The sequence below is a fragment of the Lepisosteus platostomus genome, unplaced genomic scaffold (assembly GCF_059453375.1).
Source record: "Lepisosteus platostomus isolate fLepPlt1 unplaced genomic scaffold, fLepPlt1.hap1 Scaffold_47_H1, whole genome shotgun sequence".
In the NCBI taxonomy this organism is placed as follows: domain Eukaryota; kingdom Metazoa; phylum Chordata; class Actinopteri; order Semionotiformes; family Lepisosteidae; genus Lepisosteus; species Lepisosteus platostomus.
In genome coordinates this window covers 379,038-396,540 of record NW_028291667.1, presented here as the reverse complement: position 1 = coordinate 396,540, position 17,503 = coordinate 379,038, and the positions used below count along the sequence as shown (strand labels likewise).

The following is a 17,503-nucleotide window of genomic DNA, read 5'->3' as shown; positions in this document are numbered from 1 at the left end:
AACCCCAAGGTCAACATCACCAGAGCACCGTCGCAAGCTGAACAGCAAAGCCTGGCATAGAGCCAGAGAGCGCGGATTAGACAGCAACAAGCCTGCAACTGCTTTGTGCCCGCAGGAGATCTGAATCCCCAGAGATTGGATGAGTATTCAACTTCACTGCATGACAGCTCGAGAATTCAATTGTTATCCCAACCAGTTGATATCAATTTAATTCCTAAGAGTTATGTACTTGTTTTGAGTATCTAGTGTAGAAGTTATAACCAAGTTCATTTACGAAACGGTCTAAATGAATGATATACTGAACGTATGTCCTCTTGATATATGTAACTCTTTGTAACTGACTGAATATATACCTTTTGTATTCTGATAACCCTCTCGATAAGATCTGTTAGGTTTACATGCATATTCTATGTATTAATAAATGTATCCTCGTGTATTAGTACCTGTGTGTGTGCGTTGTTTGAGTTATGTCGCATGGTTGGATTCTAAAGCCATCAAAAGAATCAACTTTGTGATTTACTGCTATAATGAATAATTGTCTCAGTAAATCCCAAATCCTACAGAACTAGTGCCTTCAGAGAGCACACTACAGATGTTACCTATTTATCGTTGAACAGGATGTATGTGATGTGGCGACTAGGTTCAATTTTGTATCCTCTTTAAAAGATTAAGGATTGGGGTGAGTGTGATTTACCACCCTTTCAGCTAAGAACCCGACGTGCGGACCGTTTAAGCTGCATAGACTCGGTCGTTTAACTCTTCTCCATTAGCAGGGTTAAGGTTAAAGAAAAAAACATTGCTGACCTCTTTTTTTTTTGCCAGCCGCGAGCGCTGATTAGCAAGGTTTGTATTTCATGTTTTGCAAGTTGCATCCATTTTAAGAAAAACAAGTCGTTCAAGACAGGAAATGAATGCTTGCATTTAATTAAGTCTAGCCGTAGGCGGTTGTCCATAATGACCAGTTCTGTTTGAGAAGACAGAACAAAAAAGGCACCGCTGGGATTCAGAGCCAGGGTCTCCTGTTCACTAGGCAGGCGCTTTAAGCAACTAAGCCACGGCGCCCCAGGAGCACTGTCCTTTTGCAGCCACTTGGACACACCACTCAGACACATCTGCATTCGGTGTGTGCTCCGCCTGCTCGCTGAGCAAGTTGCCACCTTTACATACAATAGCAACATCAACACCAAGAGAAAGGGTGACAAATGGCTTTTATCTGGAACTTTTCATGTCCAAGGAGCTCGATGTGCTTTCTGTGTACAACAGGGCCACTGATCTCCACACTGGCCATTGAACCACAGCAGTGGCTTGCTGGCTTGACATCTCCCAAGGAAAATGTTGAAATCGCATGTGGAACAGGAAAATGACCCTCGAGTACGAGGGAAAAAAAAGAAAAAGATCATCTGGAGCGCGCCAACCCATGTCCGGACAGCCCACTTCTGTCGACGAGGTGGCTGAGTGGTTAAGGCGATGGACTGCTAATCCATTGTGCTCTGCACACATGGGTTCAAATCCCATCCTCGTCGCTCTCCATGTCTGACACGTGTGCCCGTTTGGCATTGGCCATCCTGTCGTTTGCTCCGGTTCTAGAGCTGTGCATTTTCTAGCGGTGGCTGAACATGGTATAGTAGGCTAACGTCGGTATCGAGCAGTAACAGTAATGGTATTTACGTGCCGCTGCTGCCAAGTAGCTCTGGTTTGAGACCGCGTTTTCACTTACTTGCAACGCAAACAGAGAAAGCGATTTTTGACAGTCTCTCGAGAGACTGCGCTAGGTGTTTAGGGATAGACTTTGTCAGTTCCCCCTGGGATGGTGGCCTCTCAAATAGTTTGTGATTCCTCTAGACGTTTATACAGTAGAAGCCTGCTTCGTGGCTTAAATCCAAGCTAAGGAAACGAGTTAGAGGTCTGATGCAGAACTGCGAATTCAATGAAGGGGAACACTACAGTACATTGCACTGTATGTGTGAGGAAAGCTGCCCCCTACTGTTCCTTGTCGACCGAACAGAGGACTGTAAAGGATACCGCTAAGAAACTTTAGGATGCTGGTTGGAATCCAGCTCCAAAGTAGCCCCTTTGGGTGTTATGTCATCAAAAAGTAAGAACAGCGAATCTCCATTTGATCAAAAGCGCAACAGAACTGTTTTCCGTGGAGCAGGTTTCAGACCCGTAGACCTGTTTTATTTGTAGGGCAGGGCGCATTCCCAAACGCGAATCTCCTGTTTTAGAAATGCTTTGGGCGGCGTGAAGTGAAAATAAGAAGTGGGCTCCAGATGCACATGGAAGCAATCAAGTGTTTCATCCGAGCTGTTTCAAAGACTGCTCAACAGCTTTCCTTTTACAGAGGCCCAACGATTAATGATGGGGGTGCACCCTTCAATGTGCCTTACGACTCTAGGGAGTGATTGAGACGATTCGTAGCGTGTGTTCATTTCCCTCTATTCCCCATGTTGCAGTGGTAAGACGGTGTGCATTCTGACAGCAATCTCTTTCAAAAAATGATTTTACCTTATCGCGGCTTTGCCCTTCTTGCCTCTTTGGACAATATCTCCATCTTGTGGTCGTTGTTGGTAATGTCTTCTTATGCCCTTTTTTATTTAAATTCTCTATTAGTTGATTATAGAATCTCTACAATGGAGTTGAAAACATCAGTTTTATAGCAGACAATATGACATTATTTATAGTCCAATTAGAAACTTATTACCCTGTTTTTAACATAATAACAAATTAAAATTGATTAAAACTAAGTTTGGAACACCAGGGAACATAACGAATGATTTTTAGGAAAACCATGAGGTTCTCTGTGTCCGATGCCTGCAAGGGGAGAAAGCTAGAATCCTTTGATTTTTTCAAAATTTGAAAATAAACATCATATAACAACTGCTTTCATTCCTAGGAATGAAAAATAACAATTTTTGAAGACATAGTAGTTTCTAAAACACTACAATAAAGTTAAAAACATCAGTTTTATATTACATTATTTTTAGTGAAATTAGTCATTTTTTGCACTATTTTTAATAAAATATCTAATTAAAAGTGATTAAAATTAAGTTTGGAACAACAAGGAACACAAAAAAAAAGATTTTTAGGAAAACCATGAGGTCCTCTGTGCCCGATGCCTGCAAGGGGAGAAAGCTAGAATCCTAAAAAAAAGTTATCAATTCTAGAGCCTAAGAGGAAAACAAGACAAATGTATATCTCCAAATAATTTTATGTGCTTCAGAAGAGCCCAGGAAAGTTTTTTGCATACATGAAACCACGCCCGTTTGCACATAAGCAGACATGGTTGCACACACGACTGCATGAAAGCACACGTGCATGCGAAGTCATCCTGTTGAGCATTTGAAAAGCCGCACCACGCCGCACTTGAAATAGCTCTTACATTAGTGGTAGACGCAGGAATCGCCGTTTTATTTACGCTCTTACCAACGCGATGGAAAGCAAAACAAAGCAAAGCAGAGCAAAACAAAACGAACAAACGAAAACCCTCACGTCCCGCACTTGCATATAACGCTGTTACGTGCCCAAGCGGTATTGTACGTCATCCTAGCACTGCACCCTGGGGCGTAAGGTATATGGGAACGAGCACACGCCACGAATCGTCTCGAATCACTCACTACAGCTGTAAGGCGCCTTGAAGCGTGCACCCCCAACATTCTTCTTTGCGCATCTGTGAAAGGTAAACTCTTGAGCAAACTCTGAACCAGCTCTAAGGAAACTAATCTGATTAGATGTTACTTTGACTCATCTTTTTACTCTCAGTGCTGGATTGCTCAAACTCCAGCTAGGGTTAGGTTTAACATTCCCACACTATTTAGACACTTTGTTTACGCTCAGTGCTGGATTTTTGGAACTTCAGGACGAGTGGGAATTTTCTCCTATCTGTCAATTCTGTTTTGTTTTGGAGACTCTTGGCTGCCTATGTTGTACAGTGCAGCGTGAATGAAACATTTTCCAAAACTGTGTCAGCTCAAAAGTTGTAAGAAAACCTCTCCAGCTGCTTTAACTCTCTTCATTTTTGTCATTTAATGTGACAATCGATGTATAACAGGAGCCTCACATATGCAAATGGTGAGGCTCCAGTTCGACACCACTTTACAGTATATGACAAAAGCATGGCAGACTGTGCCGGACCGGCAGATAACGTCCGCTTATTTTTACCATATTAAACATTGGAAATCCTCCCACTTGCATTTGTGACACTTGATTTTGGCTCCACCTAAGACACTCTTAAATCTTCAAACACTTTTCTCTTCTCCCGCAACACTCTTGTCTGTCGGCACTGTGTGGCAGCATTGCATGACAACCCATTTCACCACGGAAAGGAACCTAACAGCTTTGGTAAGAGAGGAGAAAAGGACCTGGCCCGTACGGGGATCGAACCCGCGACCTTGGCATTATTAGTACCACGCTCGAACCAACTGAGCTAACCGGCCTCGCAACAGTGCTCCTCTCTGTGCTGCAAAAAATCAAACTCAGGGAATTTCTTTTGTCCTCCTTTGAATAGAAAGCCGTGTAATTCAGTGTACGGGCTTTCTCGTGTAGTTTCATGGTTCTTGTAACCCAAATCCTACACTGGCCTGAAGTGCCCCCCCATTTCACAGCATTTTTCAGCTGATTTAAAATGTACCTAAAGGAGAAGCATTATTGAAGACCATCAATTACCAAGAGCTTTTGTCAAAGGTTTTGGTGGTCATTTTTAATGACCACAGAGCACTATGACCTCGGTTTTACATCTCATCCAAAAGACAGCGCCCTTTTACAACACAGCTTCTCGGAAGCTTTGTTTTTCCCTGTAGCTCACCCTCATCCAGGTACTGACCTGGCTCACACCTGCTTAGCTTCAGTGGGTTTTCAGTTGCGAGTTGCAAAAGTTGGGATGCAAGTGATGGAGCCGTTCGCTGCAAAAGCCACTGCATTGGCCAGGAATCAAAACCAAGCCTCCTGCGTGGCAGGCGAGAGTTCTAACAATGAACCACCAATGCTCAGTGCCTGTACCTTCAAAAAAGACGCTTTTTTGGTGCTCTGTGCAAAAAGCGTCGACATCTGCTTCCAGCTGCAAAATGCCATCCGCAGACGCTGTGAATTTATTTATTTAGACACCGCTCAGAATCCCCTGTAAGATTCTCCTTCAATTCCGTTTTGCAGTGCTTTAGCTCTTTCAAAAGGCTTCGCTTTGCTAGTCACAATCCAAGGCTCGTGACAGCATCTGAAAACACTCGCCACTGCGTTGGCCAGGGATCGAACCTGGGTCAACTGCTTGGAAGGTAGCTATGCTCACCACTATACCACCAACACACACCCGCCGGAGCCCTCCAGGACACCACCAGAGAATGCTCACGATTTCAGAAGCTGTCTCCGGGACGTGCTGATTCCACACATCCTGAATAAATCATGTTATTGTTAGTTGCTGTAGCTAGACGTTCAAATGAGTTTCATGGCCAGATGGACTGTTTCCTCAAGTGGTATAGTATTGCAGTAAGACAGCACGATGCCTGCAAGACTATGTCACGCTAAACACCACAGATTGTGTTTGTCCGTTCGTGTCAGTCGTCCTGCAGCCACGGGAAGTGGGACACAAACATGCTGCAATGCTTTCAAGACGTTAGGATTTGTTTGTGCAACATCCGAGAAGAGTACTTGTGGCTTGAATGTGACTGAGCAAGGTGTTTAAAGACAGAGACTGAAAACTGTTAAAGGATGAGTCAAAGAAACGTCTAATCGGATTAGTTTCCTTAGAGCTGGTTCAGAGTTTGCTCAAGAGTTTACCTTTCACAGATGCGCAAAGAAGAATGTTGGGGGTGCACGCTTCAAGGCGCCTTACAGCTGTAGGGAGTGATTCGAGACGATTCGTGGCGTGTGCTCGTTCCCATATACCGTACGCCCCGGGGTGCAGTGCTAGGATGATGTACAATACCGCTTGGGCACGTAACGGCGTTATACGCAAGGTTTTCGTTTGTTCGTTTTGTTTTGCTCTGCTTTGCTTTGTTTTGCTTTCCATCGCGTTGGTAAGAGCGTAAATAAAAAGGCGATTCCTGCGTCTACCACTAATGTAAGAGCTATTTCAAGTGCGACGTGGTGCGGCTTTTCAAATGCTTGTGGGCATTTCTCTGTTGTTGATTCTTTTTTTGTGTGTAACAAAGTGGCATTTTCATGTCCGGACGGGGAGACTTTATCATTCCGACATGAAGCCACCCTTAAGTCCTCTGAGGCGTGTCTGTCTGCAAGGCTTGTATTTTGGAAATGTTTTTTTGAAACGGAGAACGACTTTGAAATAGGCTTCCGCCGGCGCCTCGCGTTCCAGGTAAGATTGTAGCAAGAACGCAGCGGCAGTGGGGCTTGCTGTAGTCGTGGCCGAGTGGTTAAGGCGATGGACTAGAAATCCATTGGGGTCTCCCCGCGCAGGTTCGAATCCTGCCGACTACGTTATCCGCCTCCAGCCGGTGTGTTTCGGCGCAAGCAAAGAAGCGCGCCTCTTTGCTGTTCCTGGTGGTTTTAAAACGCCCAATCGCTTGTACCCGCTGCCTTGGAAATAAGTTCTTCAGCGTCCGCGAATGGCATTTTGCAGCTGGAAGCAGATGTCGACGCGTTTTGCACAGAGCACCAAAAAAGCGTCTTTTTTGAAGGCCCAGGCACTGAGCATTGGTGGTTCAGTGGTAGAATTCTCGCCTGCCACGCGGGAGGGTCGGGTTCGATTCCCAGCCAATGCAGTGGCTTTTGCAGCGAGCGGCTCCATCACTTGCATCCCCTTGCAACTCGCAACTCAAAAAACCCACTGAAGCTAAGCAGGTGTGAGCCAGGTCAGTACCCGGATGAGGGTGAGCTACAGGGAAAAACAAAGCTTCCAGCTGGAAGCGGTGTTAATGGTGCCGGCGGTGGGGCGCTCGCCCTGAGGTCTGTGCGGGTCCCAATGCCCCAGTATAGTGACGGAGATGCTGTGTTGTAAAAGGGCGCTGTCTTTTGGATGAGATGTAAAACCGAGGTCACAGCGCTCTGTGGTCATTCAAAATGACCACCAAAACCTTTGACAAAAGCTCTTGGTAATTGATGGTCTTCAATAATGCTTCTCCTTTAGGTACATTTTAAATCAGCTGAAAAATGCTGTGAAATGGGGGGGCACTTCAGGCCAGTGTAGGATTTGGGTTACAAGAACCATGAAACTGCACGAGAAAGCCCGTACACTGAATTACACGGCTTTCTATTCAAAGGAGGACAAAAGAAATTCCCTGAGTTCGATTTTTTGCAGCACAGAGAGGAGCGCTGTTGTGAGGCCGGTTAGCTCAGTTGGTTCGAGCGTGGTGCTAATGACGCCAAGGTCACGGGTTCGAGCCCCGTACTGGCCAGGTCCTTTTCTCCTCTCTTACCAAAGCTGTTAGGTTCCTTTCCGTGGTGAGAGGGGTTGTCATGCAACGCTGCCACATAGTGCCGACAGACAAGAGTGTTGCGGGAGAAGAGAAAAGTGTTTGAAGATTTAAGAGTGTCTTAGGTGGAGCCAAAATCAAGTGTCACAAATACAAGTGGGAGGATTTCCAATGTTTAATATGGTAAAAATAAGCGGAAGTTATCTGCCGGTCCGGCACAGTCTGCCATGCTTTTGTCATATACTGTAAAGTGGTGTCGAACTGGGTGTCGAACTGGAGCCTCACCATTTGCATATGTGAGGCTCCAGTTATACATCGAGTGTCACATTAAATGACAAAAATGAAGAGAGTTAAAGCAGCTGGAGAGGTTTTCTTACAACTTTTGAGCTGACACAGTTTTGGAAAATGTTTCCTTCACGCTGCACTGTACAACATAGGCAGCCAAGAGTCTCCAAAACAAAACAGAATTGACAGATAGGAGAAAATTCCCACTCATCCTGAAGTTCCCAAAATCCAGCACTGAGCGTAAACAAAGTGTCTAAGTAGCGTGGGAATGCTAACCCTAACCCTAGCTGGAGTTTGAGCAATCCAGCACTGAGCGTAAAAAGATGAGTCAAAGTAACGTCTAATCGGATTAGTTTCCTTAGAGCTGGTTCAGAGTCTGCTCAAGAGTTTACCTTTCACACATGCGCAAAGAAGAATGTTGGGGGTGCACGCTTCAAGGCGCCTTACAGCTGTAGGGAGTGATTCGAGACGATTCGTGGCGTGTGCTCGTTCCCATATACCGTACGCCCCGGGGTGCAGTGCTAGGATGATGTACAATACCGCTTGGGCACGTAACGGCGTTATACGCAAAGTTTTCGTTTGTTCGTTTTGTTTTGCTCTGCTTTGCTTTGTTTTGCTTTCCATCGCTTTGGTAAGAGCGTAAATAAAAAGGCGATTCCTGCGTCTACCACTAATGTAAGAGCTATTTCAAGTGCGACGTGGTGCGGCTTTTCAAATGCTTGTGGGCATTTCTCTGTTGTTGATTCTTTTTTTGTGTGTAACAAAGTGGCATTTTCATGTCCGGACGGGGAGACTTTATCATTCCGACATGAAGCCACCCTTAAGTCCTCTGAGGTGTGTCTGTCTGCAAGGCTTGTATTTTGGAAATGTTTTTTTGAAACGGAGAACGACTTTGAAATAGGCTTCCGCCGGCGCCTCGCGTTCCAGGTAAGATTGTAGCAAGAACGCAGCGGCAGTGGGGCTTGCTGTAGTCGTGGCCGAGTGGTTAAGGCGATGGACTAGAAATCCATTGGGGTCTCCCCGCGCAGGTTCGAATCCTGCCGACTACGTTATCCGCCTCCAGTCGGTGTGTTTCGGCGCAAGCAAAGAAGCGCGCCTCTTTGCTGTTCCTGGTGGTTTTAAAACGCCCAATCGCTTGTACCCGCTGCCTTGGAAATAAGTTCTTCAGCGTCCGCGAATGGCATTTTGCAGCTGGAAGCAGATGTCGACGCGTTTTGCACAGAGCACCAAAAAAGCGTCTTTTTTGACAGCCCAGGCACTGAGCATTAGTGGTTCAGTGGTAGAATTCTCGCCTGCCACGCGGGAGGCTCGGGTTCGATTCCCGGCCAATGCAGTGGCTTTTGCAGCGAGCGGCTCCATCACTTGCATCCCCTTGCAACTCGCAACTCAAAAAACCCACTGAAGCTAAGCAGGTGTGAGCCAGGTCAGTACCCGGATGAGGGTGAGCTACAGGGAAAAACAAAGCTTCCAGCTGGAAGCGGTGTTAATGGTGCCGGCGGTGGGGCGCTCGCCCTGAGGTCTGTGCGGGTCCCAATGCCCCAGTATAGTGACGGAGATGCTGTGTTGTAAAAGGGCGCTGTCTTTTGGATGAGATGTAAAACCGAGGTCACAGCGCTCTGTGGTCATTCAAAATGACCACCAAAACCTTTGACAAAAGCTCTTGGTAATTGATGGTCTTCAATAATGCTTCTCCTTTAGGTACATTTTAAATCAGCTGAAAAATGCTGTGAAATGGGGGGGCACTTCAGGCCAGTGTAGGATTTGGGTTACAAGAACCATGAAACTGCACGAGAAAGCCCGTACACTGAATTACACGGCTTTCTATTCAAAGGAGGACAAAAGAAATTCCCTGAGTTCGATTTTTTGCAGCACAGAGAGGAGCACTGTTGTGAGGCCGGTTAGCTCAGTTGGTTTGAGCGTGGTGCTAATAACGCCAAGGTCACGGGTTCGAGCCCCGTACTGGCCAGTTCCTTTTCTCCTCTCTTACCAAAGCTGTTAGGTTCCTTTCCGTGGTGAGAGGGGTTGTCATGCAACGCTGCCACATAGTGCCGACAGACAAGAGTGTTGCGGGAGAAAAGTGTTTGAAGATTTAAGAGTGTCTTAGGTGGAGCCAAAATCAAGTGTCACAAATACAAGTGGGAGGATTTCCAATGTTTAATATGGTAAAAATAAGCGGAAGTTATCTGCCGGTCCGGCACAGTCTGCCATGCTTTTGTCATATACTGTAAAGTGGTGTCGAACTGGGTGTCGAACTGGAGCCTCACCATTTGCATATGTGAGGCTCCAGTTATACATCGAGTGTCACATTAAATGACAAAAATGAAGAGAGTTAAAGCAGCTGGAGAGGTTTTCTTACAACTTTTGAGCTGACACAGTTTTGGAAAATGTTTCCTTCACGCTGCACTGTACAACATAGGCAGCCAAGAGTCTCCAAAACAAAACAGAATTGACAGATAGGAGAAAATTCCCACTCATCCTGAAGTTCCCAAAATCCAGCACTGAGCGTAAACAAAGTGTCTAAGTAGCGTGGGAATGCTAACCCTAACCCTAGCTGGAGTTTGAGCAATCCAGCACTGAGCGTAAAAAGATGAGTCAAAGTAACGTCTAATCGGATTAGTTTCCTTAGAGCTGGTTCAGAGTCTGCTCAAGAGTTTACCTTTCACACATGCGCAAAGAAGAATGTTGGGGGTGCACGCTTCAAGGCGCCTTACAGCTGTAGGGAGTGATTCGAGACGATTCGTGGCGTGTGCTCGTTCCCATATACCGTACGCCCCGGGGTGCAGTGCTAGGATGATGTACAATACCGCTTGGGCACGTAACGGCGTTATACGCAAGGTTTTCGTTTGTTCGTTTTGTTTTGCTCTGCTTTGCTTTGTTTTGCTTTCCATCGCTTTGGTAAGAGCGTAAATAAAAAGGCGATTCCTGCGTCTACCACTAATGTAAGAGCTATTTCAAGTGCGACGTGGTGCGGCTTTTCAAATGCTTGTGGGCATTTCTCTGTTGTTGATTCTTTTTTTGTGTGTAACAAAGTGGCATTTTCATGTCCGGACGGGGAGACTTTATCATTCCGACATGAAGCCACCCTTAAGTCCTCTGAGGCGTGTCTGTCTGCAAGGCTTGTATTTTGGAAATGTTTTTTTGAAACAGAGAACGACTTTGAAATAGGCTTCCGCCGGCGCCTCGCATTCCAGGTAAGATTGTAGCAAGAACGCAGCGGCAGTGGGGCTTGCTGTAGTCGTGGCCGAGTGGTTAAGGCGATGGACTAAAAATCCATTGGGGTCTCCCCGCGCAGGTTCGAATCCTGCCGACTACGTTATCCGCCTCCAGTCGGTGTGTTTCGGCGCAAGCAAAGAAGCGCGCCTCTTTGCTGTTCCTGGTGGTTTTAAAACGCCCAATCGCTTGTACCCGCTGCCTTGGAAATAAGTTCTTCAGCGTCCGCGAATGGCATTTTGCAGCTGTAAGCAGATGTCGACGCGTTTTGCACAGAGCACCAAAAAAGCGTCTTTTTTGAAGGCCCAGGCACTGAGCATTGGTGGTTCAGTGGTAGAATTCTCGCCTACCACGCGGGAGGCTCGGGTTCGATTCCCGGCCAATGTAGTGGCTTTTGCGGCGAGCGGCTCCATCACTTGCAACTCGCAACTGAAAACCTACTGAAGCTAAGCAGGTGTGAGCCAGGTCAGTACCCGGATGAGGGTGAGCTACAGGGAAAAACAAAGCTTCCAGCTGGAAGCGGTGTTAATGGTGCGCTCACCCTGACGTCACCCTTAATGCTCACCCTGAGGTCTGTGTTGGTCCCAATGCCACAGCATAGTGACAGACAAGAGTGTTGCGGGAGAAGAGAAATGTGTTTGAAGATTTAAGAGTGTCTTAGGTGCAGCAGAAATAAAGTGTCACAAATGCAAGTGGTTGGATTTCCATTGTTTAATATGGTAAAAATAAGCTGAAGTTATCTACCGGTCCGGCACAGTCTGCCATGCTTTTGTCATATACTGTAAAGTGGTGTCGAACTGGTAGTGTTACATTAAATGACAAAAATGAAGAGAGTTAAAGCAGCTGGAGAGGTTTTCTTACAACTTTTGAGCTGACACAGTTTTGGAAAATGTTTCCTTCACGCTGCACTGTACCACATAGGCAGCCAAGAGTCTCCAAAACAAAACAGAATTGACAGTCATATAATGTCCATTAACCCCGGTTTTAAAAGCAGCATCATGTCTGCCATCATAAGAATATGAGTCCAATATTTTAGAATATAGTCAGAATGACTTCTAACCTTACCTGTGGCGTCTTTAATCCCTATTGCTCAATGCACGGTGAAAGCATTGCATACGTGTCTGACAATGAGGAATGACAGTCATTTGCCTGTTTCACAAATGATCGTATTTTACTAGAGATTCTGTTTGGGATTCAGCTGTGCATTCGGACAGCAATCCCTTTCAAGAAATGATACGTTCTGGATGAGGTCAAAGGTGCTGAAACGCTGTATTTAGGATGTTTGCAGTGATTGTGTCTCCTGCTTCAACGCAGTGATATATAGATGTGCTCCTGTAATTTATTGGTACATGCCCTGGGCAGTAAGCAGTCTGAGGATTTATTTCCAGACGGCATAGAGCAGTGAAGTAGTGAAGTAGTGCAACACACTTTATCATTATATTATTAGAACCTATTCTACTTAAATTATAACATTATACACAATTTGAGTTCATTTTAAAAATTAAAAGGTAATGAAAGGAATGCATATTAATGAGAAAGATAATACCGATATGCATGTGATAATCTTCCTTATATCATGTAGTGCGTCATTTTGACACTTTGTGGGCATGAAATACAAAGAAAATCATGTTCTATGGTACAAGATAAATACAAAACTTAAGCTTTTATTTTAATAAGATTTGTTTATAAAGCATAAGCAATCATTTATTACATTAATATATGTGAAAATAACATTTTAGCATCATATTATTACATACAGGTCTTTAGCTTCAACACAGTGATATATATATATATGCTCACTGATTTTTTGGTACATGCCCAGGTCAATAATCAGAATGAGGATTTATTTCCAGACGGGCTACAGGTAGTGTTGTGAAATACTTCAACACACTGGATCGCAGATTTAGACCCCCTGCACTCTTACTCCTTAAAAACCAAAGAAATGAAGATATGTAGCAATCACATTGTAACAGGGGTGACAGTGACTTAATGCTTATACTAGTGGACTTCTGGTACCTTTAGGGTACGGTGTTCCCTGAAGGGCTCTCAAACCCCGCATTTCAGATGCCTAGCTGTATCGCTGATCTATTCCACCTCAGAATCACTTTTAAACCTTACCTCTGGTATCTTTAATCCCTATTGCTCAACGCATGGTGAAAGTATTGCATAAATGTGTCTGAAAATGAGCAATGGGCACCTGAGAGACTCATTTGCCTGTTTCACAAATGATCATATTTGACTAGAGATTCTGTTTGGGATTCAGTTGTGCATTCTGACAGCAATCCCTTTCAAAAAACGATACATTCTGGATGAGGTCAAAGGTGCAGGAACACTGTATTTAGGATGTGTTTTAAAATCCATTGACTGATCCCCGAATCCTGAAGTTTCTTCGCATGATATCGGGCTTGCAACCACTTTCTGAAAAATGATGAAAAATGCCAAAAATGAAAAAAAAGTTATCAATTCTAGAGCCTAATTTATATCTCCAAATAATTTTATGTGCTTCAGAAGAGCCCAGGAAAGTTTTTTGCATACATGAAACCACGCCCGTTTGCACGTAAGCAGACATGGTTGCACACACGACTTCATGAAAGCACGCGTGCATGCGAAGTCATCCTGTTGAGCATTTGAAAAGCCGCAACACGCCGCACTTGAAATAGCTCTTACATTAGTGGTAGACGCAGGAATCGCCTTTTTATTTACGCTCTTACCAACGCGATGGAAAGCAAAACAAAGCAAAGCAGAGCAAAACAACGAACAAACAAAAACCCTCACGTCCCGCACTTGCAAATAACGCCATTACGTGCCCAAGCGGTATTGTACGTCATCCTAGCACTGCACCCCCGGTGTACGGTATATGGGAACGAGCACACGCCACGAATCGTCTCGAATCACTCCCTACAGCTGTAAGGCACCTTGAAGCGTGCACCCCCAACATTCTTCTTTGCGCATCTGTGAAAGGGAAATTCTTGAGCAAACTCTGAACCAGCTCTAAGGAAAATAATCAGATTAGACATTACTTTGACTCATCTTTTTACGCTCAGTGCTGGATTGCTCAAACTCCAGCTAGGGTTAGGGTTAGCATTCCCACGCTACTTAGACACTTTGTTTATGCTCAGTGCTTGATTTTGGGAACTTCAGGACGAGTGGGAATTTTCTCCTATCTGTCAATTCTGTTTTGTTTTGGAGACTCTTGGCTGCCTATGTTGTACAGTGCAGCGTGAAGGAAACATTTTCCAAAACTGTGTCAGCTCAAAAGTTGTAAGAAAACCTCTCCAGCTGCTTTAACTCTCTTGATTTTTGTCATTTAACGTGACACTCGATGTATAACTGGAGCCTCACATATGCAAATGGTGAGGCTCCAGTTCGACACCCAGTTCCACACCACTTTACAGTATATGACAAAAGCATAGCAGACTGTGCCGGACCGGCAGATAACTTCTGCTTATTTTTACCATATTAAACATTGGAAATCCTCCCACTTGCATTTGTGACACTTGATTTTGGCTCCACCTAAGACACTCTTAAATCATCAAACACTTTTCTCTTCTCCCGCAACACTCTTGTCTGTCGGCACTATGTGGCAGCGTTGCATGACAACCCATCTCACCACGGAAAGGAACCTAACAGCTTTGGTAAGAGGGGAGAAAAGGACCTGGCCCGTACGGGGCTCGAACCCACGACCTTGGCGTTATTAGCACCACACTCTAACCAACTGAGCTAACCAGCCTCACGACAATGGTCCTCTCTGTGCTGACACTGCTCATGATGTTTCCCGAGCCGAAACACAGTGCGTTTTTCCAAGCCATTTGACAAAGCCCGCCCACTGAAAACTGCAGCAGATCGTGTAAAGACGTTCAACTTTGTAATTACTGCACGCACAGGAAGCAGAATAAATTCCTCTTTTCAAACTGTCAAAGGTTTGCTTTGCGAACGCTGCAGGACATCGCACAATCTCTTTTGAACGGGGACAAACGATTTCTTATGGGGCGCAGTAAGTACAGAAGATTAAAAAGCTCCACTCATGCCGACGATGCAGCATGAAGAAGCGCAACCTAACGTTTGACAGACAAAGGCCGGGCGCCGCTACGAGCAATATGAAATCAAACTGACAGCACACAGCGTTTCGCGCTTACTCAAAAGTGATCTCGACAGACGCTGTTCTCTGCATAACGCTGAAAGAGCTAAAGAGCGTTTCTGTTGAGACGTAACAAGCTCGTTTCTTTTTACCATGATGTCACCATGACAAAATCTGTCTTTAAACACCTTGCTCAGTCTCTGACGAGACTGTCAAAAGTTGCTTTCGCCGATTGTATTGCAAACCGGCGGAAGCGGGGTATTGGGAAAAGTTTTCAACTAGCAATAATCGCGCCTCGGCTAAACCTCACAGGCTACGATACTGCCACTGCGCAAAGCTGATGGTTGCCAGGCAACCGCGGGGATCCTATGGAAATCGTTATCGATCGTCTCATGGCATGTCGTTGCTGTAACGCTTCATATTTGTCCTCTTCTTCATCTAGCTTGAGGTTTTGAAGAATTTCATGACAGACAAGGGCTCCGTCGGGAACAAAGGGCGTTGTGAGAAAACCGTTGCTTATTTTCAGCAGCAGAAATACAACCCTTTAAATACAAGATGACAGAACAATGACGAAGGGCATGCCGGGAGGAACTCATGCACTACAGAGGAAAGGGGGCGGGCACGTACAGTTCACATTCAAGCCACAAGTACTCTTCTCGGATGTTGCACAAACAAATCCTAACGTCTTGAAAGCATTGCAGCATGTTTGTGTCCCACTTCCCGTGGCTGCAGGACGACTGACACGAACGGACAAACACAATCTGTGGCGTTTAGCGTGACATAGTCTTGCAGGCATCGTGCTGTCTCACTGCAATACTATACCGCTGGAGGAAACAGTCCATCTGGCCATGAAACTCATTTAAACGTCTAGCTACAGCAACTAACTATATCATGATTTATTCAGGATGTGTGGAATCAGCACGTCCCGGAGACAGCTTCCGAAATCGTGAGCATTCTCTGGTGGTAGGGGCGTTCAAGATGGCGCTCAGGTGGGAGGTAAAGTTTAGTGGTTGAGGAGTTTTTTTGAGTTTTTCATGACCTGAATGTTAATTTTTGCTTTTTTTGACTACAGAAAAATAAAGACTTAACACTACTTGTTTAAACTTCAGTTATAATTGAAAGAAAAAAAAAAGATTTTTTTTAGGTTTAAGAATTTCGATATGAGTAACACTGGGAAAAGAAAAGAGAGTGCTGGGTCCTCAAAGGAGAAATCTAAGATACCTCAATCGTATATGTATAGCACTACAAGAAAATCGATGGAACTACAGGGAAAAGTGAAGCAGCTGGAGGGGACGTGGAAAGAGTGCTGGAGATGCGCTCGTACGGTAGAGCCGGAGTCCCTGCCCAGCACCCCTGTGAAAACCCCGGCGGCCAAGAGAGGAAGGGGTGACCTGACGCTGGAGGAGCTCCAAACCAACATCTTTAACATGATGGGTGAGCTGAAGGAAATGATTCGATTTAATACAGTCGCAATCGAAAGTCTTAAAAAGTCCATGGACTGTGTGTTTAAAGAGGTTGAAGACTTAAAGAGTGAAGTAAAAGTTCTTAAACAAGTAAATACCGAACAAGAAAAGCATATTAAAGAACTTGAATTGAAAGTGAACGATGTAGATAGATACTGTCGACGATGGAATTTAAAATTATTTGGAGTTAAAGAGGAACGTGATAAGGACCTTGTTGCAACAGTGAAGGGTATCTGTAAAAGGACCCTGCCGGACCAGGAGGACGTAATATCGGCCATTGACTTTGTTCACAGGCTCGGGAGAGCGAACATGTCTGGGCAAGTGCGCCCCAGATCGATTATAATACAGTTCACCAAGAGGACGGCGAGGGACATGCTGTGGCGAGCGGCGAGGGGGAATGAGTATTTGAATGGGAACAAACTGAGGTTTGCAGAGGAACTGTCTGCCGCGGGCAGGAGCACCAGGAACCAGCTGTGGCCCCAGGTTGAAGCTGCCAGAAGAGAGGGGAGGAGAGCCTACTTTGTGGGAGCGAGGGCCTTTGTGGACGGGAAGGAGATTTGCTCTCAGTGACTGCTCAGTTAATGATTATGTTTGGTTTTATTTGTTATACCAGTATATACTAGTGTTTCTTTAGTGTTAGTTTGGAATGCTGTAGTTAAGTGTTAAGGACTGTTATAGTTCTGGTTCTTTGAAAAACTCAATAGTTTAGACAGTCTTAGAGTTAGTTATTTGCTTTTGTGTATGTCTTTTTCATGAATGCCAGAGGTACTCGAAATGTTGTTAAAAGAAAAACGTTTTTTTTGTTTTGTAAAAAACTGTGCTGAGTTTTATTTTTTTACAGGAAACGCATGCATGTTGAAACTAAAGTTTATAATTGAGAAATATTAAAGCAAGGAAAATATGATACATGTAAAATATACAATTTGATCACATAATTACTTAATTACCTCTGGTAGTTAAATGTTTTTTTTTTCTGCTGCGTTTTTTTTCTCTTGTACATGACTCTGATCCTCTTGTTGTATTTGTATTTGTAAATTCTACATGTTTAATAAAAATAAAAAAAAAGCATTATAATCAAGTGCAGGAGCTGAGGGCTTTTGTTTTGTTTC

General features: G+C 44.8%; 11 non-coding genes across 11 annotated transcripts; 7 read left to right on the top strand and 4 right to left on the bottom strand.

Moving 5' to 3' along the window:
* Positions 1 to 1,441: 1,441 nt before the first annotated feature.
* trnas-gcu (transfer RNA serine (anticodon GCU)) lies at positions 1,442 to 1,523 on the top strand. Its single transcript has one exon. It is a non-coding gene; the product is annotated as a tRNA-Ser (tRNA).
* A 2,836-nt stretch (positions 1,524 to 4,359) lies between these two features.
* On the bottom strand, positions 4,360 to 4,433 carry trnai-aau (transfer RNA isoleucine (anticodon AAU)). The gene has a single exon. It is a non-coding gene; the product is annotated as a tRNA-Ile (tRNA).
* Positions 4,434 to 5,223: 790 nt separating this feature from the next.
* On the bottom strand, positions 5,224 to 5,295 carry trnag-ucc (transfer RNA glycine (anticodon UCC)). The gene has a single exon. It is a non-coding gene; the product is annotated as a tRNA-Gly (tRNA).
* A 1,046-nt stretch (positions 5,296 to 6,341) lies between these two features.
* Positions 6,342 to 6,423, top strand: trnas-aga (transfer RNA serine (anticodon AGA)). Its single transcript has one exon. It is a non-coding gene; the product is annotated as a tRNA-Ser (tRNA).
* Positions 6,424 to 7,266: 843 nt separating this feature from the next.
* On the top strand, positions 7,267 to 7,340 carry trnai-aau (transfer RNA isoleucine (anticodon AAU)). The gene has a single exon. It is a non-coding gene; the product is annotated as a tRNA-Ile (tRNA).
* A 1,270-nt stretch (positions 7,341 to 8,610) lies between these two features.
* Positions 8,611 to 8,692, top strand: trnas-aga (transfer RNA serine (anticodon AGA)). Its single transcript has one exon. It is a non-coding gene; the product is annotated as a tRNA-Ser (tRNA).
* An 843-nt stretch (positions 8,693 to 9,535) lies between these two features.
* On the top strand, positions 9,536 to 9,609 carry trnai-aau (transfer RNA isoleucine (anticodon AAU)). Its single transcript has one exon. It is a non-coding gene; the product is annotated as a tRNA-Ile (tRNA).
* A 1,265-nt stretch (positions 9,610 to 10,874) lies between these two features.
* trnaf-aaa (transfer RNA phenylalanine (anticodon AAA)) lies at positions 10,875 to 10,956 on the top strand. Its single transcript has one exon. It is a non-coding gene; the product is annotated as a tRNA-Phe (tRNA).
* Positions 10,957 to 11,169: 213 nt separating this feature from the next.
* On the top strand, positions 11,170 to 11,240 carry trnag-acc (transfer RNA glycine (anticodon ACC)). Its single transcript has one exon. It is a non-coding gene; the product is annotated as a tRNA-Gly (tRNA).
* A 3,269-nt stretch (positions 11,241 to 14,509) lies between these two features.
* Positions 14,510 to 14,583, bottom strand: trnai-aau (transfer RNA isoleucine (anticodon AAU)). Its single transcript has one exon. It is a non-coding gene; the product is annotated as a tRNA-Ile (tRNA).
* Positions 14,584 to 15,128: 545 nt separating this feature from the next.
* Positions 15,129 to 15,270, bottom strand: LOC148633422 (U4 spliceosomal RNA). Its single transcript, XR_015933949.1, has one exon. It is a non-coding gene; the product is annotated as a U4 spliceosomal RNA (small nuclear RNA).
* Between the last annotated feature and the right edge of the window lie 2,233 nt (positions 15,271 to 17,503).